The 26,986-nt window shown below is 45.6% G+C and overlaps 1 protein-coding gene across 1 annotated transcript in view; it reads right to left on the reverse strand.

Moving 5' to 3' along the window:
* The window catches only part of LHFPL2 (LHFPL tetraspan subfamily member 2), a 140,682-nt gene extending 114,324 nt beyond the window's left edge, over positions 1-26,358 (reverse strand). Inside the window, exons 1-2 of the mRNA XM_036278785.1 lie at positions 26,338-26,358; positions 19,123-19,197 (exon numbers count right to left, since the gene is read on the reverse strand). The gene's annotated coding sequence lies outside the window, so the exon portion shown is untranslated. The remainder of the gene's footprint in view (positions 1-19,122; positions 19,198-26,337) is intronic.
* Between the last annotated feature and the right edge of the window lie 628 nt (positions 26,359-26,986).

Genomic DNA, 26,986 nt, shown 5'->3' on the forward strand with positions numbered 1-26,986 from the left:
CTCTTGGTTCCCGCCTCTCGTTCCCATTTCATTGTAGACTAGCCTCTTCATAGCCACCCCTTCCCTCGAGTCAGTGACCCCAGTCCTTTAAATCAAAATTAACATGAAAAGTCATCTACTCTAGAAGGCTTTACCTGATGGGGAGACATTGAAGAAAACTCTCTGAAACTACTGTAAAAGCATCCCTTCAAATTCCAAATATGTTTCAAAAACAAACAAACAAAAACCCCTAAATTGATGAGGGGTTTCCCCCTAAACTAAAGGTGCCTACCCTTTGTTATCACAATAATCTCACCAGGCCAAGCCCTCGTTTTGTAGATCCATGTAATGCCCAAAGGGTGCACCTAATGAACGTGAAATATTAACTCACTCTGGGCAGTAAAAGAACACACACTAGAATAAGCTTAAGAAGATACATGATATCCTTATCATTAGATGAACCCAAGAAGTGTAAAAGAAAGATAAGAAATTAACCAATGAACTGGTAAAAGTTTCAGGTGACACCAGGGGATGGACAAATGAGATCAAGGAGATAAAGTTCAAAGAGGAGGAACAACAGGTCATTAATCACAGGGATCTGGGAAAACTCTCACAGACAGAAGTGAAGGGAGAACACATTCTGGAAGAAACCAGAGACGGTCATGAAAGCAAGTGCTTCTTTAGTAGAAATGCTGGGATACTCCACCGAAGATTACACCTCCAAATAAGAATTCAAGAGTTATTTTTTTAAATCCCTATCAAATTACAAAATAGTATTTGCTACTTTTACTGCCAAAAAGGTCTCTTTAGCAAAGTTTTAGAATTTGAAAATATGGAACACAACAGATTGTCCAAAATAAAGACTAAAAAGGGCACTGTTTTAATTGCATAACCTCCATTGTGATGATTATTAAAATTGAAGGTAAAAAAAGACATTACCGTACAAGAATAATGTAAGGGAAAATTCATACTGGATATACATTGTTGGTTTTTAACTACTGAAGCTACAAAATTAATCATTAAACCTGTCCTTAGTTAGTTATTCAAAGTCTATTTGCTAAGAGAAAAAAAAGTAGCTAAGGAGTTTGGGAAATGTTATCACTTAAAATACACCAGAGAGCCCAGCCAGTGTGGCTTAGTGGTTGAGCGTCATCCCATGGACTGAGAGGTCCTGGTTCGATTCCCGGTCAGGGTACTTGTGGGCCAGATCCCGAGTAGGGGGCGTGCAGGAGGCGGCCTATCAATGTTTCTTTCTCATATCCATGTTTCTCTCTCTCTAAAAAAAAAAAAAAAAAATCAATAAAAACATTTTTTTAAATAAAATACACTAGAGAACAACATTAAAGAAAGTCAACGAGAGGTTTTCCTTCATTTTGGGATAATAAATAACGGTTCAACTTTCTGCAGATAGTTTGTCAACCTGTATGAAAATCCAAAATAGTTGTACTGTGACTCAGTAGTTTTAATCCACTTACCCTATGAGATGATTAGACTAGTATAGTACAAGTATGTTTAATGGAGTATTATTTCTAACAGGAAAATATTTCATGTATAAGAGATTAGTTAAATAAATCATAGCACATTCATACAATGAAACAGTTTTCAGATATTTAAAAAATATATATCTAAATTTACTGACATGGAAAGACTACCACAATCTACTGTGAATAAAGTAAACTCATGTCTTATAATATGATCTCATGTAGCTAAGGTTGGGAGTGTACATATGTGCGTGAGGATCATCAAAAATATGGCCAATCATTACCTTCAGTGTGCTCAGATTCAGTTAAGGTTTCATTGCTTAATTATTGCGGGGGGAAAGAAGTTTATGAATTGCTCCAAGCCATCAAACAAGTGGACGGAGGTACAAATTCTTCCAAGGCATTAGTTCTTAAAACCAAACAAAACATGCAGTGTTCCTAGAGCAAGGGGCTAACAGTCCCTGCCCAGGGCTGGCAGGTGACTGGGCCAGGGCACAGGTGGCTCCAAACTGTGTGATCTGGCTCCACGGACAGTGCAGAGCAGGGCGAGGTCGGTGTGGGCTGAGGCACTGAAGAAAGACTTTTAAAGTGGAACTCAGCCTGGACCCTGACCTCTGTCCCTTGTTAGTTTCCACACCCTGATAGAGTGTAGAATCACCATCTGACCCCGGTCCATGAGGCTTCTGGCCTGTGTTCTCAACAACTGATACACAGAACCTAAGGAGGTGGTGCTAAACTGAGCCCCCAGCCCCGGGAGCCACACCAGAGACAGGGGTAAGGGTATCTCCGGGGAAACGGCCCCGTGGGAAGGCCCTGAGCGGGGCAGGAGCTTGGTGGCTGAGTGTCAGAAAGAAGATCTCGGGCGGGGGTAGAATGAGCGGTGGCTGCTGAAGCAAAAGGACCAAATCACACGGGTCCTAGTGTGTCTAGGCAAGAAATTTGGATTTTATTTTATGTGCAACAGGACAGGATTAGAAGATTTTAAGCAAGGAGTAAATGTGGTCTCATTTGCAATCTAATTTACATTTTCAACAAACCTAACAGCTGGTATGTGTATAATGAATGATGTGGGAGCTCAAACTTTACATTTTACTGAAAATCTATTGTTAAAACTCAGACTGCACCAAGGCCACAAAGTAGTCTTTTTCTAATTCCATTTTGCCTACATGTGTTACAGACAAGCTCTAGAACACACACACACACACACACACACACACACACACACACACACACACAGTAGATGCTTCACTCTTTAAAAACCCACAGGAGCCCGGGCTGGAGTGTGCAGTGGTTAGAGCGTTGGCCCACACACTGAAGGGTCGAGGGTTCGATTCCTGATCGAAGGCATGTACCTAAGTGACAGGTTCCTTTTATTTTTAGGCGTTTTCCCTTCAAAAGGCACAACAGAATAGGAAGAAAAAATAGGTTCTTTTATAGTACAGAGCTGTGCTTTCACTAGACACTGTTATAATTAATGCAACGTTAGCTACTCACTGACAATGGGGCATTTCCTACCCTCTAATTACTATTCAAAGGCCGATACTGTAAAAACATTTCCTCTCAGATTAAAGAGATTCTTCATAAACTAGCTGAATAATGTTATGGAGATAGAAAACCACCCCAGTCTCTGCACGGCTTTCTCTTTCGGAATTAACGATAGGAAAATAGCCACTAACGCAAATGGTTAGTGCTGGTGATTTGCGCCTTTTAGAACTGGAATGCACTGTATAATCATTCTTCCAAAACTCTGAAAATATGACTACTATTTATCTAGTGCCTTCTGTTAAACAGTTAAAGTGCTTTACAAATATCATCCTCATAATAACCCCATAAAGAGAGGAGAGTCTGCTATTAAAGTTCATTGGGCATGAAAACTTGGCTCAGTTCATCACAGCCTGATCCAAAAGCAATTATTAAAATTAATTTTTAACAGCAGCAAAAATAATTTGGCTGAAAGAGTAAACTAATCAACAGTCGACTGCTTACCCCTGGCACATTTCCTCAAAGACTACCATTCCCTGCCCCAGTACCCAGAGTTACTTACATGAAACCAGCTCCTGTGAGTCCTGGTGCCAGGGGCTGAATAGACGGCGACAGACCCCGCTTTATAGCAGCACTTGGCCCTACCCTGAAAGTACCCTTACAGCTGGCACCAAATGAGCTGGGAAGACGGCGGTTTCCTATTGAGTTAGGGCAGAGCAAAGCCACCCCTCAGAGTGCACGAGGGATGGTCCACAATGGTCCACGGCTGCTCAAGGACAGACACCCTCACCCAGCCTCTCTCCCCTGAGCTCCACCACATGCAACCAGGAACCCTGAGGGCGTCCTGGCAGAGAGCAGAGAAAGAAGCGGGTGGCTTCGTTTTAAGTAAGAAGTTTCAAAAGACTGTGTGGGCAAAATAGGCCTGGACAGTCCTGGCCCTGAATCTGGTCTGGTCTCCCTCAATGCTCCAGGGCAGACTGGCCTGGCTCACCTGGGGCCTTGCCAAAGAATCTAGCTGGCCCCTAGGAAGAAGGGTCTGATAGAAAAATGCTACCAGACCAACTCGACCTACCTTCTACTGGCTAGTGATTGGCCTCTCATCCCCAGAGGGTCTCAGGAGAGGGGCAAAGTCAGAAAGCTCATTCTTACTAATACTTGGAGCATCCGAGCTTCTGGGTAAAACCCACTCATTTTTAAGGAGAAATAATCTATTTTCTAGCTCCACCTCTAGAATTAGAAAAGCAGACTATTACAATTGTTTTTCACAATGTTTAGTACACAAACAGTTTACATTGCAAGGCTCAATCCATTTCATTATAAGTCTCTAAGTAAAGTATTCTGAACTTAAAATGATAGTAAAACCATACTGGCTCTGTAAATATAAAAATACAAGCATCAATATAATTCATATTTAGAAAAAGAAAACATAAATCTGAAAGATTTAGGAACAGGGAGAAGGCCTTACGATCCTTTATAATATTTTATAAGAAGTAACTATTGAATAGTTACAACATGCCAAGTATAGCTCTAACCCATCTGATCATCACAAAAAATCTATGAGGTATTATTAACCCCAATTTGTAGATGAGGGAATGAAGCAAAGAGACTTTAAGTAACTTCCCAAAGATCACTCAGCTGGAGCTGGTTTCAAAGGCAGGCAGCCTGGCCTTTTTTAACTACCCAACGGGCTCTATAGCTGAACTTATCTTAGCTATAGTCACAATTTATACCTCAAGACTCTTTCTCCACCATAAATTGCATGAGAGCCTCTGACTTGTATCTACAATGTGGGTAGTATTAACATTTCAGGAGTAATTCCTACGCAGGCATTTAGGATTCCTGGTCCCTATTCCCTAAAAGCCTTTGGGGAGACTAATCCCCCTCCCAGATCCAAACACCCCTGGCATGTGGAGGGAGGGGAAGAGGAGACTGGTCAGTCCTGTCCCAGTTGAGAAGCATTAGAGTAAACAGAGAACGAAATCAAGAACATTTAAACAAGAAATACCTGTTAGAAAGCAAAGGCAGATAAAAAAAAAGAAAGAGAAAAGAAAGAGAGACAAAGGGAAGACACGTTCCAGACTTCTTCCCTTTTCCTGCATCGAACCCTGCACTGTTAAGCTGGTAATTACACTAAAAATCCAGCAGCTAATAGAAAACTGATTTTCTAAAACCAAACCCATATATGCTAGGCATTCTTAGTCTGTTCTTTCATAAACTCTTAACCCTGGATTTCAAATTAATTTAGGACCTGCCAGATAATCTTCCATTTACACATCAGTTCTCTTGATGGGAGCATGCAAGAAGCCCTTCCCCTTATTCAACCCAACCTAAAAGAACTGGTTGTCCCAAAATTTTTAAAAATCAAATTTGGATTCAAAACCTGGTGCTCCAATGAAAAAGAACAGCCCTGGCCAGTTTGGCTCAGCGGTTAGAGCGTCAGCCTGCGGTCCCGAGAGACCCGGGTTCGGTTCCTGCTAAGGGCACGTACCTCGGTTGCAGTTTGTCCCCGGCCCTGGTTGGTCGTGCGGGTGGCAGCCACTCGATGTGTCCCTTCACGTCGATGTTTCTCTCTCTCTCTGTCTCCCTTCCTTTCTCTCCCTCCCACTCTATCTGTACAAAAAATGGAAAAATATCCTCGGGTGAGGATAAAAAAAAAAAGAATACAATGAAAAAGAACATGTATTCTGACACAAGGGGACCAACTCATTTGGTTCTAAAAATACAAATAGCCAAGGTCGAGCTGATGGATATGCAAGAAATACAACACCCCATCCTTCCCCAGCCTACCTCCCTTCACATCTGAAGGGGTGCCAGTCTGGAAGGACCATCCAAAGGGAACTCCCCTAGATGACTACACAGAGAGTTTACCTTTGCAAAGCTGCTGCTAGGATGTGGGACCTGAAGTGCCCAATGATGTCCATGCTCTTAAGACCAGGAAACCTTACAAAACAGTCACACTGTCTCCTCCACCACCTGCTCACTCACTTCCTGTTGCAGTCTGCTCTCTATTCTTTTTTTTTTTTTTTTTTGGTACGTGCCCCTAGCCGGAACCGAACGCAGGACTCTCTGGTCCGCAGGCCGACACTCCCACCGCTGAGCTAAACTGGCCAGGGCTGCTCTCTATTCTTCCCTTCCCCATTCTCTATTCCCTTGGCAAATCCAAACCACTTTTCCTACATTAACTTTGTAACTACCCTGACTATGAACTGCTTCTGAGCACATTTTACACAAAAATCACCAAGCCAGAAAAAGATCTTGGCAAGAATTCCAAGGCAGTCACATCCAGATTTCAGAACCATGCCAATGGATGCTCAGCCTCCTTCAGCCCCAGTCTGTGTCTGAACATGTCGCAGAAAGAACGGGAAAGGTGCTAAAAGGGGCACAGAATGTGGGTGACCCTCACAGCTCACCCTAAGAAAGTCTGATTTTCCCAGGCTGTTCCTCACAGCCTCTCCTAGCAGTATTACAGCCAACATATTGTCCCTGACATCAGCATTAATAGTGACATCTTGCAGCTCCATACTCCCAACAACCTGGACTTGTTTGTACATGTTGGTACCCATCTGCAAAAGGCCAGCTTTCCCAGCCCATCTGCACTTACTAAGAAGAAATGACCCCTGCTTGTGGGTGGTTAGTTCTGACTTTTCTGAAGCAAGCCCTGGGTCCTGGGAGAACTCATCATGCAGGCTCAAAATCTGAAATGTCACAACTCTTCTGATGATGCTCATTATGGTATTTCCAGACTTTCTTGAAAGGGCCAGTAACTTCACATTTATAAGGTTGCTCTTAGTTCTCATGGACAGAGAGAGAGAGAGAGAGAGAGAGAGAGAGAGAAGTTCAAAGAATTGTATATTTTTCCTCCCTCATAGCTCAGCTTAAGGGGCAGTCACAAGCACACAGACATGCATCTAGACACCCAAAGATGCAGTTGTTACAAGCTTCCCATCAATGTTGATCACTTCCAGGAGACCCACTTTTTAGAGTGCCTACAACCCCAACACTGGATTTAGGACAAACTGACCCAATCTTGTAAGAATAATGGAAAAGCTCTTTCAAACTACTGACTTGAGGGAGGGTCCAAGGGTTGCCTGGGGACATGAGAGCGATGCTCTGGGATAGGGCACCAGATAAAGGCCCTGATCTCCACATTAAACCAGAGCAACTTCACTTCTAACTGTTTAACAGTTGTTATTAAGCCATGTTTATTAAACTTAAAATATCTGTTCATAGTTTAGTGAACTATGCCATAGAGACATCAAAGTGAACAGGGTGAGGCTAAACAGTCGTGATTACCCTTAATAAGGTTCTTTAGGAAGATCAACAAGCCATCTCTCAGGAAGCTTCTAGAACAGATTTCTTGGTGGAGCACTAGACAAAGGAGTTGATTCATTTTTTTACGGGTCATTTAAAACAACAACTTTTTAGAGTGTCTCACATTTTGTGAGTCAGGAATTTCGGCAAGAAGCGGCTGGGTGATGCTTCTGTTCCGGTTGGCAATGGCAGAGTTCGTTGGGTGGCACTCGGTGGGTGGGCGGGCTCGTCTGGAGGACCCGAGAGGGTTTCCTTCACATGTCAGTGGGGTGGCCGGAAGGCTGGGCTCAGCTGCTGGCCACAGGGCAGACTTCTTACATGGTAGCTCAGAGCTTGCAGAACATGTTCCCATTAACAAGGTGGAAACTGCATGGCCTTTTGAGACCCTGCCTCGGAAGTCACATGATGACACCTTTTGTCATACTCCACTGGTCAGAGTGGTGACACGCCCATCCTGATTCTAGGAGAGGGACCTTGTTTTAAAATCCAGACCCTTCCCAGATACACCAAATGAAAATCAACACCAACACTCTGACAGAGGTGCTTGGCACCGAGCCGTGAACAACACATTCCGGATCGCCTGTGTCAGGACACCGAGCCTGGGAAAAAGGAACCCGGGTGACTGCTCTTCAGAAAATTGGTCAGAAACAGCAAGGAAACAGCCCCATGGTATTATCCAGGCTCCGTAAACAGACTTGGAGTTTAGAAATTGGCCATGAGCCCCACCATTACCGAGAAGTTCTGAACTGACAAAGGCAAGCATTTGTGTAAACAGGCCAATCACTTCATAAGGCTCTGGCCTTAGAAAGTCCTGAGCTTTCACTGAGCCTGTCCCCCTCGAGGAGTACGACCCTCGTGCTCCTGCCTCTGAGTGACCCTTTGCAACGGACGCTCACGATACCTCCGAGTGTTTCTCTTCTTTTATTCACTCAGTCACACTCAGTAAGGCAAGATGATGTATGAGGGGACCTGGAACTGAGTGAGGTCACCTGAAGGGACAAGCGATTGAAAAGTAAAGCAGTGGCTCAAGGCCAAGGTGATTCTGCCCTTCCCATGACCCTGCCCTCAGTCCCCAGAGCACACGCGGCAGGGTCTGGAGCTCTTCTGGGTCAGCACCGCTGGGGGTGGGAGTTCTGCCGGCATCTCATGGATAGAGGCCAAGGACGCTGCTAACACCCCCCAACGCACAGGACAGCCCCCAACAAAGAATTATTTGGTGCAAAATGTGGATAACGCCACGGCTGAGGCATGCTGCTGTGACGGAGCCGAGCAGCTCTGGGTCACTCTCAGCTCCTTGCTCCTGAACGACGCGTGTCTAGCTGCATCTCTACGAATTAAATGCACATAACGCTACGGCCGCTGGAACAGCTCACGTTAGAAAAGAGTTCTCCTGAGAGGCTGAAAATCCTAATTCTCACCCTGAAACCATTCTTTAACTTACTTTTTAAGAGCCATTTTTAATCCAGAGAACCCAGCCACATCAGTAATACTAAAAGCAAACAAAAAAACACCAAATATCACAGGATTCAATTCTCAGTGGCTCCCATCCATGTGCTCTGGTCTTTTGTTTCTTAAAATAACGAACTGAAATGTTTATGCATGGACGCAAGCAGAGCAGGTTGCAGATTAACAGGCCCTCTCCGTGCAGCCGTCCATATGCCACCTCCCAGCAGGAGAACAATCGCAGCAATGACACCCGAGTGGCCTAATCCGGCCGAACCTGCCCCAGTGCCCTGCCACCCGCCCCAGATGGCACAGACGCCTCCCTGCAGGAGCACGCTTGCGTGTCCTGCTGTTTGTGGTGGTCAGAGGTGGGTTTGTCCTTACAAACCAAAAACTATCAACTCACCAGACAGAAAGCACCATTTATAAACTCTCACGTTCACCTTTGGGGCACTCCTAATAGTCATTTTTATTGGTGGCTTCCACCACAAATTGGTAAAGCTATTTCCTATTTCTAACATTAATTGCTATTTTCCTCTTAAAACAAGGTCTCAATGACACCAGTACATGGCACATAAAACCACAATTCCCTCAGGGAAATAAATTACAGTGCTGGGTTTGGGGCAAAGGACTGGTAGCCAACCAGGCCCGTTAATGGTGTGTGATGTGTCGCCATCCTCCCAGGACAAACATAAACACTTTTCATCCAGTTTGTGGCTTTGCATGCCCCTTTCCAGTGCGGATTTTACCCCGGCAGGTGGACGCATGGCGTCCCACAGAGCAGATCACCACTGAGAACAGCCTCCACTTGGTTAGATGTTCCTCCCAAGAAACACCCTCTAACAAATCTGATCACAGGGTTAATTTAATTTTAGGTGACTATTAAATTTACCTCATGTCAAAATACACACTCTAGAATGCCTTTGATCCTAAGGCAAAGGAAGCCCTGAGGCGGACCAGTTTGCAGAGAAAGGGTAACAGTGGGAACTGTCAGTGGCAAGCTTTGCCATGGCGAGAGAGGCCTGAAAATCACTACAAAAGTGCTTGGAGCACCTCAGCTGACCGCCAGCATTCAGGACACTTCCAGAAGTTACTGGATTAAAGTGACTTGCTCCTAATGCAAGAGTGGTGGCAACTACCACTTACTATGTCCCAGGTATGCCTCACACAGGTTTTGTCATTTCATAGAACAATTCTAGAAAGAGGGTATGATCATCCCATTTTACAGATGAGGAAACTAAGCCCTGGAGAGACTAGTAGTCTGACTAAGGTCCTAGATCCTGAGAGTAGGGAGCAGGGCTGCAACCAGGCCTGCTGGCTCAGGCAGGTCTTCCCCGCCACAGATGCTGGCTAAACACAGACGGAGTTCCTTTTCCCTGCGGTGCACATGGGGCTGAGAGGGCTGTCTCCTAAACACTCTCCTCCAAAGGGCCTGGCCTCTAGCTCGCTGTTTGTCAATTGGTTAAAATACTTACACAGGCTGCATGGTCACCAAACAAAATCCAGTCCTGTATATTTCATCATTAACACTTTGAGGCCACAGACAATGCGTGTTCTTTAGACTCGGGGGGAGCTGGGTTGCCTGTTAGGGACAACTGGGCTCCAGAACGACCAGAAGGCACGACTGAGACACGTGTGGAGCCAGCCCACTAGAAGAGGAGCTTGGTCTCTGATGAAGACCCAGTGGTCTGGCCTTGCAAAGGGAGTGAGCGAGCTGGGTGATGGTCGGATGGCGTCCTGTGGGGAAGAGCACAGCAGGGGAGGACAGCCTCCAGAGAAAACGCAGAGTTGTAAGAGGAAGAAAAGACAGAAAGGGCACATCAAAGACGTCTCTGGTTTGTGTTGTAGAAACAGGAGTGAAATGCTTGCAAAATAACCGCAAACCTTGATTTTTACAGTCCTACTTCCTATAAAACTGTACTTGCATGATTTATACCTCAGTTGAGGAATAATTAATGAATGCATATATACTATTTCACTTCCCAATAAGAAAATTACAAATATGAACCACCAATCTTCTAACATTAAATTTTCTATAGCAAGTTGGCACCCTCTGAATACAGAATTCCATTACATTTCAGCTTTTAATTTTGTAAATACAAACACTATTATATATACATATATATATGTATCTCCATTAACATTCTTGTCTATCACTGTAGTTATAGTCCCCCATATACTGCTTGCTTTATTTATTTATTTATTTATTTATTTATTTATTTATTTATTTTTATCCTCACCCAAGGACATTTTTTTTTTTTTGCATTTATCTTCAGATAGAGCAGGAGGGAAGGAGAGAGAGAAACAGCAATGTAAGAGAGACACATCGAGTGGCCACCACCACACGACCCCAACAAGGGTGGGGACAAACGGCAACCAAGGTACATGCCCGTAGCGGGAACCAAACCCAGGTCTCTCTGGTCCGCAGGCTGATGCTCTAACCGCTGAGCCAAACTGGCCAGGGCTCCCCCCACCCCCCGCCCAGATTGCTTTAAAAACAAAACAAAACTAAACAAAAACTACTGAATTGAAACTTGTCAAATGCAGTAAAATAAGTAAATAAACAAAGAAAGTGTGCCTTCGTCAAGAGACTATGTAAAATATTTTTCCTCTAAAAGGTGTGTTTTCTAAATTACCCTGCATAAAAGCTCGCGGCTGGTCGCCAGGGGTCAGGACTCCCACTCCGCTTCCGTTTGTACTTTCGAGGGTTCCGAAGGGAAAATCAGGTTCTCCCCACATGTAATCGAATTTGAGAAACCAGATTTTCCAAATACGCTGTTTTTTATCAACATACATGTATTCTTAAAAAAGACCCCTACTTACTGGCTAATGGCATCTCTAAAAATGTTGCTCATTTGCATGGTTTTGCACACAGAGTATTTTGGGTTCAAGTTAAATGTTTAATGTCCATTTCCAAAGTGCTATGCTGGAGCGTACAGCATGGCACCTACACCCAAGAGCAGCCCCGTGAGCAGCTCAAACAGCAGGCCACGAGGGCAGACCACAGATCATGTCCCAAGGCCTGATATTCTATGAAAACCACTGTGCAAGATTAAGTTTACTCTTTCTATCCAAGCTCTAGTAATATGCCAGCCAATGGTCATTGCTCTTCTTGCTGCTCCAGAGACCTGGTCAGACCTACCTCTGGCCCACAGAATGCCTGCTGGCTTTAGATCAATAAACCCAGTGATCTTTAATACAGAGCAGAAGCCAATAACCCAGCCAATTCCTTCTAGTCATCAATCAGGCTCAGCCTACAGCTTGTCTTACGCCCCACCAGGAGACTGGATGTCCGCAGTGTATTTTCTGGAGAAGCAAGGAGACGTCGTACAAAGTCAGTATCAACAGAAGTCAGGTGAACCAGGGAACGGGATTGTTGGGGGGCAGTGGTGGATTTCCAGAAGGAAATGGGGTTTCTTCCCCTGAGGTGGCACAGAAATTCCAACTGAAAGTAGTCAGTTGCCACGGGTTGCGGAGGTAGCACACTCATCCCTGGACATCAAAGCCATGTGGCGAAGCTAAAGGTCAATTTAAAGGCACACACACCCCCAACCAGGACCGGAGAGGGTGGATGAAACCAACCAAGCAGCAAACAAGAACACCTCTTCAGTGTTTGTGAATTAAACAAAATTTCTCGATCTCACAAATTCTCTTTGGCAACTTTCCATCTTGAATTAAAGTCCTGTAACTATTCTAAATTGTAAAACTCCCTCGTAACGATAAATCCTTTTTTGTGAATGAACTGGGAAGTTAAATTGGAGATAAATGAACGGCAGTGCTTTGCCTTACCGGCCTACAAGCAGCGGGGTGGCTGACCACTGTGGGTTCCTAAGCACCGTGCACGGCACGGCCCAGTTGACTGGGTTGAGGCCACTGACAGCCGGGCTGTGATTTTCAAAACGAGGTTGGGCAGTGGAGACCCCGACTTACTGGCTAATGGCATCTCTCTATCAGTGTAGGGAACCGAGTCCTCCTGACCTTCCAGTCACACCCACAGCATCTTCCACACACAGACTACAAGTCTGATGCGCTGCAAGGAGCATGTCCCGCTGAAAAGGAGGCACTGGGCCCCAGAAGCACAGCTGGGCTCCCAGCCGCGGGGAGAGGGGCAGCTTCAAGCCTATCTGTTCCACAGATGTCTGATTCATCCAGGGAGGCTGAGCGATGGGGCCATCACCTCTCCACAGCCCTGGCTCTGCCCAACTCCGGGGCACCACTCACACACGCTATCATATGGCATCCCTGCCTCCCCCTTACACCCCACACCCGAGAAAGCCTATCTTCCCCAGCAACTTGAAGGAACAGTTTAATCTTGCTGCATCTCAATTTTCTAACCTACATGTAATCTCAAGAAAACCACTTGGCGCCGCTTCTTCCAGACCTTCCAGCCTATGAAAATATCTCAGCGAGCACTGGGCTGGGCGTCACAAGTCACATCTCCATTCGCATCATTCATTCACGTGACAAGTGCACCGAATACCTGGCCGGGACCAGCGGCACGAAGGCGAACACCAGACAGACGGGGCCTCTGCCCTCATGGGGTTTTAATCAAGTCACTTAGTTAACTGGAATTAAAGGGCTTGGACAGGAAGCTCTGTCACACCCCTCCCAGCTCACCTATTCTCCATTCTGCTTCGGTGCCGAGAGGGGACTGGAGCATTCTGGAATGTTCTACTTCCCTGAGCAGATGCTATTTTTACTCCACAATACATAGCGCTCGGGCTGCAGATGTGTGACTTACATCCATTCCACCAAGCATAAACAACTCGCTTCCATCGCAGTGTTTATCGGACTAAGTGGAGCCCCGACCTAGAAGGCCCACTGGCGTGCACAGCTCAGGTTCCTTGGCAGGGGGACCCTCGCAGCCTTATTCCTTCCACATGGAGGAAATCTGGTTCCTTCAGATCAAAACGACAGAAAAACAGAAGCAGGGCTGCCAAGGCTTCCTCACGTTGCCTGGGTTTGTTTATTTCTCCTTCATCAACTCACATCATTTCTGACACTGCATTTCAACTTCCTGGACACAACTAGAGAGAGAGCTTTTAAGAGGTACTGAAGCACAGCCAACTTCTGATTAGCCACGGGCACGAGGAAAAGGAACAGCTCGTGGTCGGGCAAGTGGGCCCTCGCCTTGCAACGCAGGCCGGAGAGGCCCGCACAGGATAGGAGGAGCGTCCCTGCAACAAGTGAAAACGGGCCCCTCCCAACCCTTCCCCAATTCCCCTCGGACAGCATTGCAGGAAAACACCTGGTTAGAGTTCTACCTTCTGGGAGTTTCCAATGGCACCACATCACCACAAAGGAAGACATCAACAGTCTCCATCACCCACTTGCACGGGAAATATCAGCTCTTGAATTAACGGGAGGGAACAGATTTTTATAAGAACTACACAGACCGAAGCTATGACTAAATGCACTTAATGATGGTTAAAAAGTGTGTGTGTGTGTCCCCCTACACCCCAGAGCTAAGTTCACAAATATTAGGCAGAAATGTATACAGTCGAGAGGGAGACGCTAGAGACTAGAAAGCAATCAGACATGAGGTAGTAAGTGTGAATGATGACGGGTACGGAAAATGTGGGGCCCAGAAATTAACCCGAAAGAGGCAGAGGTATAGACAGCTGATGCCTCTGACCTTTCTGATCACAGGCAGTCCAGAAGTTACTTAACCCTTCGCCTGTCACTGTTTCAAACATTCAGGGAGCCCTTCCCATCCACCCCTCTCCAGGCTCCCCCAATTCCCACCTCCCTTGCCTGCCCACCTAGATCTCTTGGCTCCCTTCAGAAAGAAACTAAGCTGCTTTGGGGAATGGTGCCGGCTGCTGGCTGGCACAGAGAACTATCTACTCCACACGTTTCCTCTCCTCTCTCTTGGAGGACAGTTTATCATTGACTTTCTCCTCCTCTCTGCTCCATTTCTTCTAATTATGATCACTGAGGGCTTCATTTGAAAATTAGAAGTCCAGAGATAGAATCCCAGATCCCCCCTTCCCTGCCGGGAGACCTAAGGCAAGTCACAGAACCTCCCTGGGTTGTCCTTTCTTCTCGGTACACATGGATGGAAAGACCCATCAGGGCTTTTCCGAGCAGACGAACGTGCACTGAACAGCGCAGCGCCTGACGGAAGGCACAGCTCCCACCACGGTGCTAACTGCCCGCCCGCCACTCAGCTCACAGGAAGCTGATGCACTACGCTCCAAATAAGTCTCGTCAACAACAGATGACATAAAAGACAGCATCCCAACTCTAAACGGGCTCTCCTGTCTGGCGGATTTCTTATTTTCGTTGTGAATGCCATGTTCCCAAGTAACTGGCAGACTGGGGTGGCAGGACACACAGCAACCACGGTAAGCTACTAGTTCTCCGTGAGGGCAGGGGAACCTCCATGTCCCCGACCAGGTGCCCTAAGTGATCAGTGTGGCTCCCCAAGCCCCCCTGGTGCCATGGGAATCTTGCTGTAGGTTTACTGGGAAGGAAAGGGCCAGCCCCTCTGAGGCTGGGGACATCCCCAAAGCCATCTCACTGTGATAAAGATCTCAAAGGAGCTAATGAAATTATCTCCTCTGCCTTTTATTCCTCAATAACAACCACAAAATTAGATGAAATGACCCCCTGCTCCTCTAATTTAAGGCCGATTTTATTACCTTCAACCCCAATTCTCTCTCTTTTAAACGGATATGAGACCCTGAAGACCTGCCGGCCAGTGGGATTAGGAACTGTCGGCTTCTTCCTCCAGGCCGGTTCCAGGCCGGTTCCCCAGAGGGCGCTTCTCCTTCCCCCGGGCGGGGTCACAATCAGTTCAATCTTCATGCTTCAGAGACATCCCTTTGAACACGATCAAATGTTTCCCCACCCCTGCCTGGTGCTCGCTCAAAGGAGCAGCAGACCCTTCTCACTCAGAGCATTAATGTCAACTCAGCCAGAAAGGCGAAGGCGAAGGGAGGAGGTCCCTGATTAATCGTCCACCAGGCGAAAACCAGGCCCACTCACACCAGCACCTGGGGAGGGCTGGTCACCCTCATAAAACGTTACGTGCACTTTGAACCCAGGAACCGGAGAATGAGAACGATTTCCCCCAGCCTGCTGGGCAGTGATGGGGGCTTCGGCTGTTTGTTTTCTTTGTCAGGCTGTAACCAGAAAGAGTGGGAAGACTTCCCTGCAGCAACCCCAGGCAGGCAAGGAGGTGACACCGGGATTGCCTGTCAGGAAATGAAGGAGAGGAAAGATAAGCATCAATGAAGTCGGTCAAAAGGGAGCCGACTTCCTTCAGCTTTGAAGAAGGAACCTGAGAGAACAGAGTTCTGGAAGCCTCACAAACTGCCCCATATAAGGAATGTTCTAGAGAGAAAAGGAATCATTTAAAACACAGCGTATTTACTCTTTATCATGTTTTTAAAAAATGAAAGAGGAAGTTTCTTCACTCTCTTTAGCCTATTTGGAAAAGTTACTTTTATTAACTAGTCCTCCAAAGTCTTCCTTCTAAATCAAGTCCATAATTGTAAAAAGATGTGAAGAAACAGAACACAGTCATTTCTTAACTGAAAGAGAACATGAGAATGATCAATACAACACCTCCAAACCTTCCATAAAGCAAAAGTCTAAGATATTCCATTTAAAACCAACTTTTCCTGGAAACAAGAACCTGTACGTTTTCTTTCAAATCAACAAAACATAATGGATAAGACAAACCAGCCAGCAAATCATAACTGACAAGCAACCTGATCAAAGTAAAAAGTGGTTCCTAAATTATGCATTGATTGTGCTCTGGAAATGGAAAACGGTGAACTCTTCCCAGAGATGTCAATACCTGGATGCAGCTTCACAATGAAACTTGAAAGCCTATTTTTCTTCTTCTGTAAGAAGAAAAGGTAAAGATTTCACTGAAAACACCAAAAACACCTGAGTGGAGAGAGAGAGAGAGAGAGAGAGTGTGTGTGTGAGTGTGTGTGTGTGTGTGTGTGTATCTGTCAGCAGCTCCAGTCTGGGTTCTCAGGCATTTCAGCAAAAAAGGAAACCACCAATTAGAGACCAGTATGTTGATGACACTGGAGTCTGAGACCAGCAGACCAGGGACTGTGTCCACTAGCTGCCTCTGCTCTGATAGCTCTCAAATGTCTACCTTGGACAGAAGGGGTCCATGTTTTTGGATTGAAGCCAACACTCCAAAACAGCTATGTTACACACACACACCCCTGATATACGAATCCTACCGCTGCGGCACTAGCAGGCCCACCTTTAAAGAAGTGGCCATCTCTCCGTGAAAGAAGAACACCATGTTAGAAGTCTAAAACACAGCCTTCCGAAGCCCTAAAAAAATTCGGGAACTATATCACTTCTTAGCCTTTTTAAGTAGGATGACGAGAGGTAGTCAGGACTCTACCAGAGAGTTGTCCGAAGTGTGCCTGAGTGCACATCTGTGTGTGAGAACTCCTGTGTGGAGGGTCCAGCTCAGTAGAACTTGATGACTTGACCTACCTCATTTTCCCCAAACTGATTAGAACTGTGTTCTAAAACAGGAGGCGTTCTGAGAACTGGATCTCTCCCAGAGGCTCAGTGAGCGCTGATTCTTATTACTTGGTAAACATCCCCTCGTGTTGGGCAGCGTGTGGGCCAGATGTGACCACTGTCTTGCATCCAGGGTCTGCACAGGCGGTGCGACGCGAGATGGTCAGTAATACCTCCAATTCCAAATCCTACTAACAGGCTAAAACACACTCATATTTTAACATCTGGACTTTTAAACTGCCATTTATTTTCTTAGTTTATTTTTCAAGTATGACAGATGAACTGATTCATGGAGACTGGAAATTCCTGGGGAAAGCTCAAGTCCTCGCTCTACCCAACCCTAGGAAACGAAGAACGTGGAAAGGGTCAGCTGAGTGTCACATTTCTGGTGTGGCTTAGTCTTTCACTAAATTCCTCTTCTAGCAGCTGCATGACCGGGGCTTGGCACCGGGCAGAGGAAACCATGGCTCTGTGACCACTTTACCTGGGACCTGCTGGCTGGCACCTCCACTGGGTTGTGGAAAGCACGTGCAGAAACCAAAAGATAACTGCTTTCTCGTTGCTTTGGTGCTGCACACTCCCAGACAAAGCAACTGGAAAGGCTGAAGAATGAGCAATGTGAATGTAAAAAGAGGATAAGGAAGCAGGAGCAAACATTCAAGACCATGTTCTCCTATGTGAAAGTGGTCTTTGGTTAGATTTAAGTGCCCTCCCTTCCCCAGCGTCCACAAACTCAGTCACCCACCAGTGTCTGAAAGGCCCCAAGCCCCATTCTGGCTCCAACATTCAGGTGAAACACCACCTGGGGAGGTTGCTACTCTCAACCCATAGGATGAAGCAAAATGGTCCCAAGCCAATCAGTGCGCCTGTCAAAGAAACCCACGTACGAAGAAGCATGGGGGAAACTGAAACGCACTGATTTAAAAGGTTTTTGTTAAAATTATTTAAACCTAAACTGTGTTTTTAAAAAAATGCTCAAGACACTCAGAAATATTTTTATTTCCTCTGGGTTATTAACTGGGACAATCTGTTGCTTGCTTCCTTACTGCCTACACCTTTAGATCCACATTCGCACCCAGGGCTCCCAGGGTCTGGTAGTCAGTCATCTCTCCCAGGACAGCAGGTTATCACTGAGTACGTTACTGCGCCCTGACCCAGCACTGCCCTGGCCCAGCACCACTCATTACTCAGAAGGAAGACAACGACACAACTCTTGACTTATCCTTTTCAATAGGGGTAAGAATCTAAACTCTTATTGGCTTTACTATGTTATGATAAATTCTCAATTAAACGGGGTAATATGAGCAAACAGCCATGTAATTCATCCAAAAAGGTACTCTACACATTATTTCATGGGTTGAGGAATACATGATGGTTTTTCTGTGCCATGGTTTCGTTTCCTAAGGCACGTTCCCCCTTAGACTAACATTCATTCATTTGTTGAAAGTCTGTTCCGTGCCAGCTACCGTGTAGGTGGCAGATGGCAGCCAAAGGAACTCACAGACCAGAGGAAAGGACCTGAACAGACAAGGAAAGCTCTCTGTGGCTAGTGCAGCCTGCGGTGTGAGCAGAGAAGCAGTCTGAAGATGACAAGTGGCACTGGGCGGGGTCTCCAGTGAGAAAAAGAGCTTCTAAAGTACCCCTCAGACGGAGGGGAGAAGGGTGCCCAGTGCAGAGGGGGCGTGTGAGGGGTAAGAAGGCCAGCAATGCCCAGGGAAAGCCAGCCAGACAAACACCTTCACCCTGTAACTCTCCACAGGGCAGGGGACGCTGTCACACTTTTCCGAGAGGAGATGCTGCCCTCCATTTAAGGATTTTCTTTGGAACCAATGAGGACTGTGGGTGGTATCAGGGCGCATCGTCGTGGCTCGTTTTCCCACACCAACCTGAGCATTCAGGAGGCCCAGGAACCAGCCCCTACCTGCAGGAGAAGGAGCTCCTAATCAGAGGCCAAGCCACAGGCCAGCTCTGAACTCGAGTCGGCTTCCCAGTTTACCTGAAAAACAATAGGAAAGGGCCATTGTTGTTCATGTGGAACAGCCAGTCCTTCAACAGCCCCAGCAGAGACCCGCAGACCAGTCTCAAGCCCCTTGGTCTCAGAGCAATGTGGCCAGGGTCACTTGGCCTCAAGTCAAAGGCAGGGTGGCTGAGCCAGGTCCTCAACCTACCTGTGCCTCCGTTTCCTCCCCTGTAAAGCTACCTCGCAGAATGATTAAGAAGGCCTCCTGTATGAAAGAAACCACGCCAGGCCTGCAGTCCTATGGATGCGACAAGTTCCCTGCTCTCAGGGAGCCAACAGGCGACAAAGACACAGAAGTGAACAGGTAGGTGGTCATCGGGACCTTCATGCAGCTGGTGGGAGCTGAAGCGAGGAAAATACAAGGTGACAGGGAGCCTTTGCAGAGGTACCGGCTGATCCCAGAGAGGTCGAAGGAAGCTGAGCACTCCTGGAAATTGGCTATGAGAAGGAAAGCATGCACAAAAGCACACTTTCTGTGTGCCATGGGGTCTCGGGAGTCGTGCCATTGCCCTCAACACTGACTGGGAAAAGCCTCTCGCTGGAGGAAGAGAGGTTGCTGCTGGGGCCAAGTTCACCTGTTATTAAGCAGGTATAGGAACAGGATCATTTCCCAAGCTTCTCTCTCAAAACTAAATAGACTAAAAAAGGATCAAAACAATCCCAAGTACCATTATGGTGTTTAACCTTAATTTTCATACATAAATCACCTATTTTTTTTTTTCCCCAGTTCAACTGGGCAAGCATATGTGAAATGGCCATGTTAGGTAGAAGTATGCCAGAGGCATCATCAAGGACACTGAAGTCCCTGTTCACACATACACACACACACACACCACGTGAATGAGAATCAGCTGTGCCTAGTGCTCTCCCAGGTACCCTGGGACCTTCATGAGCTGCCCAGACACCCGGTGCCTCCAGCGGCCCTCTGTGCCCTGCACCTAGGCCTGCCCTCCTTGCACAGAACCCATACTTCACCCCATCAGTCACACCCTTAGCGAGCTGACCTTGAGAAGCATTCCATAACATTGTTCCTGTTAAGGTATAAATAACTAATATGTTACCTGTCCTATGGATGCTTACATGTTGAGTAAGAGGTTTAAAGAGAAACGTTTCACCCAAATTCCTCTAATGCTAGAATTGTAGGCACAAGAGTCAGTGAATTCCACCGTCTGGGTAAGGAACCCTTTCTACGGCCCTCCAAATCCATCACACTGATCATTCCCCACGCATCTGTTCCATAAGCTGACTCTGCCCCAATGGTGGGGCTGAGATGGATCCTGCATTTGTAGAAATGAAAATTAACACAGATACAATGATGTGGAAAGTTCAACTCCCTGATCCATCAATTCACCTGGATCAGAACCAAACTGTCTGTGGAAGGTGAGGGACCCTTCATCCATTTCTGGTCAGCATTTATTTAGGAAAGGGACCTGCGTTATCCCAGGCTAGAGGAGAAAGTGGGAAAAGTGACCTCAAGACATTCCTAAGACCTCTGCAGAGACCCAAAGCTTACAACTGTTTTTTCAAGAATGCCCGAAAGCACTTAATAATCAGTGTCTGTAAAACCTTCCTAAAAATAACGGCCTCAGAACTGACTTTTTACACTGCTGACAAAGGACTCTCTGAGTTGGTCCCATCCGAGCAAGAGCCTCTCTGTGAGAATAAAAGCATGTGTCAAGATAAAAATGGAAGTGGAGCCAATGGGACGGAAGCCAGCCTTCACCACCAAGTATCCAAGAGGCCCGGAAAAGAACAGGGAGGGGCGCCCCTCAGACACCACCAGGACCACAGGCTCAGATACATGGGTTTCTAAATAGATGTTCCTCTAACCTGGTGTTTCTAAAACCTGCCTGATAAGAACCATCTAGATACTTTGTTTAAAAAATACAGACTCCCAGTACCCACTCCAGGCCTTTAAAGTAACAACTGCAGGGGTGGGTCTGAGGATGTATATGTCTAGCCAGCACCCCCACAGAGTGTCAAGCAAGCTTTAGAAATAAAGCTCTAAATGAAACAATCGGTAACTTTTAAAAACGTTGTAATCACATAACTTCAAAGCGCTGGGGTGCATGAGAAAAGGCAGGCTTAATTGGAGGAAGTTCGAGTCTTTTTTATCCAGTTAGAATTATGGAACATAATCAACATGTAATGAGGAAATCAATGTAACTAAAACTTAGCAAAACAAAACCTCTCCCTTTAACCATATCTTACCTGGAAGACCCGCTACCACCTCCCTCCCTGCACAGCTACTCCTGGCAGCTGGTAAGGCCCAAAAGGAAGGGAGGGAGCTGAGCGCCTTCAGCTTCCTCTCAATGGAGACCAGCCCTAAGTAGCTGGCAACCAATGCTACGTCAGACCCGCGGGTGCCTTCCTGATATTAGCCTTTTCGGCTTTCAGCCTCCAGGTGACTATTCCATAGTCTTATTCACATCTGGGCTTTATGTGAGGCCTTGCTACTCATGTGGTCCACAGGACCAGCAGCAACAACCTCAGGGGGAGCTTGTTAGAAATTCAGAGTCCCAGGCCTGCTGAATCAGTCTACACCTTAAAAGATTCGGGTGCCAAGACAGTGTGGCTCAGTGGTTGAGCATCAACCCATGCACCAAGAGGTCACCGGTTCAATTCACGGTCAGGGCGCAGGCCCAGGTTGTGGGCCAAATCCCCAGTGGGGGCATGCAAGAGGCGGCCAATCGATGCTCTCTCTCATTGATGTCTCTCTCTCTCTCTCTCTCTCTCTCTCTCTCTCTCTCATCAATTAAGAAAAATAATGAAATAAAAAGAGTCTGGCTAACTCTTTTGCACATCCAAGTTTGGTAAGCCCTTCTTTAAAGCGTGGGTCTACCCCCACCTGTGGGACATCCAAGGCATCAGCCCACCCACTTAGGCTCCGGACTCCAAAAGGCCTCTTCCCTCACACTCTCTGTACTCACATCTTGTCAGTCTTGGTTTGTGTTGAGGCCAAATCAGCAGCAGCAGAGCCCAATGACCAGCAGACAATCCAAAGCCTTTCACCTTAGCAGTGAAAAGGAGGCAGTAAGCAATGATGGTCTCTTACATTCTCATCTGGCTCTTCCATCTGCCTCCCTCAGAAAGCAGGAGCATGGACCCATGACCATAAATCAGTAGAGACAATCCAAAGTCAAACAATACCATGGAATGCTGGCTCTCGTGGGTCCAGCACATTGTTAATGAGGTCGAGGTCACGGGTACGATTAGCTTCCTCTGTATCTTGGCACAGACTCCAACTCTTTGCTCTCTGGCTGCCTACAAAGGCTGCCCTACCCTTGGTTACTAAGAGGACTCGGAGAATGGCAAGGGGAGGCTGAACAGAGAGGCACCAGTAAATGAGTGAGAGAACGTGAGTGACCGATAAGCCCAAAGTATCGAGGAACAGCATGCAGACCAGAGGGATGGCTGACGTGACCGACGCCTGGGTCAGAATTCAGCATTATCCGGATAGGCTGAACAACAGGCCAGACTGAGAGCCGAAATTTCACAAGAAGACATGGGAAGTCTCATGGTCAAGATTCTAAAAATCAAATACAAATATAAAATAGGCTAGAGGAACTCTAACCTGATGGCAATTCTTGTTTAAAATGTTTAAATTTAGCCCTGGGCTATATGGCTCAGCAGTGGAGCATCATCAGCCCATGCACCAAAAGGGTCTCAGGTTCGATTCCTGGTCAGGGGCTCATACTTGGGTTGCAGATTCCATCCCTTGTGTGGGAAGCAACCAATGGATATGTCTCTCTCACGTATGTTTCTCTCTCTCTCCTTCCCTCCCTTCCACTCTATCTGACAAATCAATGAAAAAATATCCTTAGGTGAGGATTAACAAAAAAATTTTTTTAAGTTTAAATTTTTTCAAAAACATGCAAGTTATATTGACTACGTAGTTGCTAAGAAAGCAACTGGCCAGTTTGGCTCAGCAGTTAGAGCGTCGGCCCTCTGACCAATGAGTCACGGGTTTAATTCCAGTCAAGGGCACGAACCTCAGTTGCCATTTGTCCCCGGCCCTAGTCGGGGTCATGCAGGAGGCAACCAGTCGATGTGTCTTTGTCACATTGATGTTTGTTTCTTTCTCTCTCTCTCCCTCCCCCTCCCACTTTATCTGAAGATAAATAGAAGAATTTCCTCAGGTGGGGATCAAAAAAAAAGAAAGCTAACACACTCAGTGTCCATGAGTCTCGTTTCTGGACCCCGGGGAGCAGGGGTTCTCGGCAGCAGCTGATCAGACCATCCTAAACCGTTTGCCGGCACCTCTCCACACAGCTACACACAACCTGCCCCACCTTTCATCACCTCCACCACTTGGGTTCTTATCATTCTGGGTGACCTCTATGTGGCTACAGCTCTTTGGGTTATAGTTTAAACATTCCACACATCAGCTCAGCTCCCTCTGATGCTGCCTTATCATGAAAAGAACTAAACACCTAAGCACAACATGAAAAAAAAAACACATAAACAGGACAACTTAAGCACACCCATTTACCAAAAGGATTCAGGTCAAAAATGACTGAAAGTCACCTGTTTACGCCGGCACACATATTACAGCATGAATCCATGCAGAATCAGTAGTTAGGTCGGAAAATTATAAGCTTCAACTACAGAAGAATCCTGAAAGGGCTACTCTGAGAATGAGCAAATGACAGAGTGAGTATCTGTTCGGACATACTTCTCTATGTAGAATCATCTTCTAGGAATAAACAGTTAGCCATTTAAAAAATGGATGTGATTTCAGATTGTTTTTAAACGAGCCATGTTTTTCTAAAGTGCACAGTTCATATACAAATGGTAGCCATTTATTTTAAAAAAAAGAATACTGCTTACTGATAAATTTGTAATTCCCAGATTATCCAATCTATTATTTTTAATTTCAGAATATTGATCCTTTTGTAAGATATCTCTCTCATCACTATGTTGTACACCTGAAACTAATATAATATTGTATGTCAACTGGAATTTAAAAATAAAATAAAATGAAAAACAAATAAAATGCAAAAATTAAGAATGAAAGAAATTTTGATTCCTATGGACAAAAGAAAAAATCTTTTTTTTTTTTTTTAATTTTAAGAGGTTAATTTGTCCTGAATAAGTGTGTGCCATGCACCACTCATCCGAAGATTAAATGAGGCTAGTGTCTACGCAGTTACGGCCACCCCTAAACCACTGGCCAAATGCCTAAAACTAGAAAACAACACATGAAATTCAGCCCCACTGCAGCCTGCCCCAGGAGAAAGGAAGCTTGAACTCCAGGTGCCCTTGACAACACAGCCCAATGTGGAAAGAAAGAAAACGCTGAACAATAGAATCAGTAGAGGAAAAAGAGCCCCTCTAATTTTCCGGACATGTAGAGAAGTTGCTGCTAAAGGGATATTTAAGATCTCACTGCTGGTTTGAGTTCTGCTGAATATCAAACTATTTTTTTTAAAAGAAAAAAATCTAACATGTCAGTATAGTACATATTTTATTCAGTACTTCTTATCCATCAGATTTAACCTGTACTTATCAATCAAACAAATGCTTACACATTTAGATACAGAAATGACACACATCGCAGATCACACTGCTCAAATGTTTATGAAAACATGCAAAGCACACCCACAATAAAGTGTGGGTTCTTCCCTATTGTTCAGAGGAAGCTGCCCCACTCTGGCTTTGGGTCACAGCACCCCATTCTGGTTCCAGTCCCCCAGCCTTCCAGTATTAGTAACTATATTTATACTAATAGGAATTTCTATTTCTTTTTAAAGACAAAGAACTGTTGCATAATGCCATGTACCACAGATGTTAGGAGATGTACACAGTGTTGTCGCCAAAACTGTTGGTAGAATTTTGTGCAAAAAAAAAACAGACAAAAAAGCAAAACACCAATAACTGTTTTTGTTCTGATTTTAAAAGTAACACGCTTCTTACTGAGAATATGAAAAACAGGAAAAGAAGAAAATAGTCACCTGTAACCCCACTAATCCAAGATAACCAGTTAAATTTTTAGTCTATACTCTTCCAGTCTGTCTGTGGCTACCAGTGTTCCCTTTAATGGCACCCCAATTAGAATGACATGGGTGAGGGTGAGGCATTATTGCTGGTTACACAGATTGACAATGATTGATAATTCCCACTGGGCTTCCCTAAACCCACAGCAGCAAGAGGAATAACAGTCTGGTTGCACACAAATCAAATACTATGCCTGCAAGTCAACAAGCATTTATTGGGGTCTACTTTACACTCTTTTATTTATCTCACAAATGAATGAAATTCAAATGAACATCAATAACCCCTGAGGGCCATATGGAAACTGCAAATAAAAAGGCGGAGAACTTTTGTCCCTTGTGGACATGAAAACAAAAGTTAGGCCTTCTACTACATCCATGTTCTCAAGGTGCCTACAGATTTCGTTCCTGGTGAGAGCCCTCTTTCTGGTTTGCAGATGGCTGCCTTCTAACAGTGTTCTCACATCGAGACCAGAAGAAACCTGACCACCTTCTCTAAGGTGAAAAATTAATGTTGGGGAGAAAGGGTTATTGAGCAGTTGTAGATAAAGACCTGGGAACCACAAATATGTGTGCAGCTGCCCACCAGCAATCCAGGGGTTCCTGCACACCTGTGCACTTTTAGGATCAGAGATTCAATCCACAACTGAATATTCTTAGTTCCACAAACAGGGAGTGCTTTCAAAGCCCTCACGCTAACTGTTCTAACACCCTGGCTTCATGTATCAGCCTGGGTGGCAAATCCTTCTTGTGTTATCCTTATGCAGCCAAAAGCTGGGCAACCTACTTACACCTTGTTGAACTATTCTCTGTGCATAAAGAAGACACAAGAAAAGAACTGCTTTTATTGCTAATGTCACCTCAGTCAGTGTTAAATGTTGTTTGTTATGAACCTTGGAGACCCTCAATACTACTCATTCAAATATTTTATAACAGGGTGCAGAGTTTAGTACCTGTTATTTTAGAAACCACGTGAAGAGTTTGGGAAGTTAGTTTGGTTATGCAGTCACAAATAGAATCTCAAAAGTTCGCCCCAACTGCTCTGGCGGGTTTGACTCAGCGGTTGGAGCATGGGCCCGCAGACCAAAGAGTCGCAGGTTCCATTAGAGTCAGGGGCACATACCTCAGTTGTAGATTCAGTCCCCGGGCCTGGTTGGGGTCTATGGAGGCGGCTGATCAGTATGTCTCTCTCACATCGATGTCTGTCTGACTGTCTGTCTCTCCCCGCCTTCCACTCTGAAAATAAATGGAAAAATATTCTTGGGTGAGGATTTAAAAAAATGTTCACCCCAATTAAACACCTTATTAAAAATAAGTAGCCTTATTTTTTAAAGTGTCAACAATGTCACTTTAAATGTGGTATTAAATCAAAATCAGAACAAACTCACATGAAGAAAAAGTCAAAATACATGGAGGTTCTCCTTTCTTACCTGCCAAGTCAAGGTCAAAGTTAGGTATTTCTCCTGACCTAGCTGAACTAAGAAAACATGCAGATAATACACCTCCGTAGTAGCTACGTTCAATATTTTGTTAAGCACACACAAAACTGGTTTACATTCTCAGCAAGTGAAGGTCATCTTACATGTTCTTAAATACAATATATACCTGCATAGTCAGCTCAGGCTGCTATAACACACCACCATGACTGAGTGGCTTAAACTGCAGACATGCACGTCTCACTGTTCTAGAGGCTGGATGTGCAAGATCCCGGTGCGTCAGATTCGGCCCAGGTGAGGGCCCTCTTCCTGGCTTAGAAAGGGCCCACCCCCTTC

This window comes from Molossus molossus, unplaced genomic scaffold (genome assembly GCF_014108415.1).
Source record: "Molossus molossus isolate mMolMol1 unplaced genomic scaffold, mMolMol1.p scaffold_m16_p_3, whole genome shotgun sequence".
NCBI classification, from domain to species: Eukaryota; Metazoa; Chordata; class Mammalia; order Chiroptera; family Molossidae; genus Molossus; species Molossus molossus.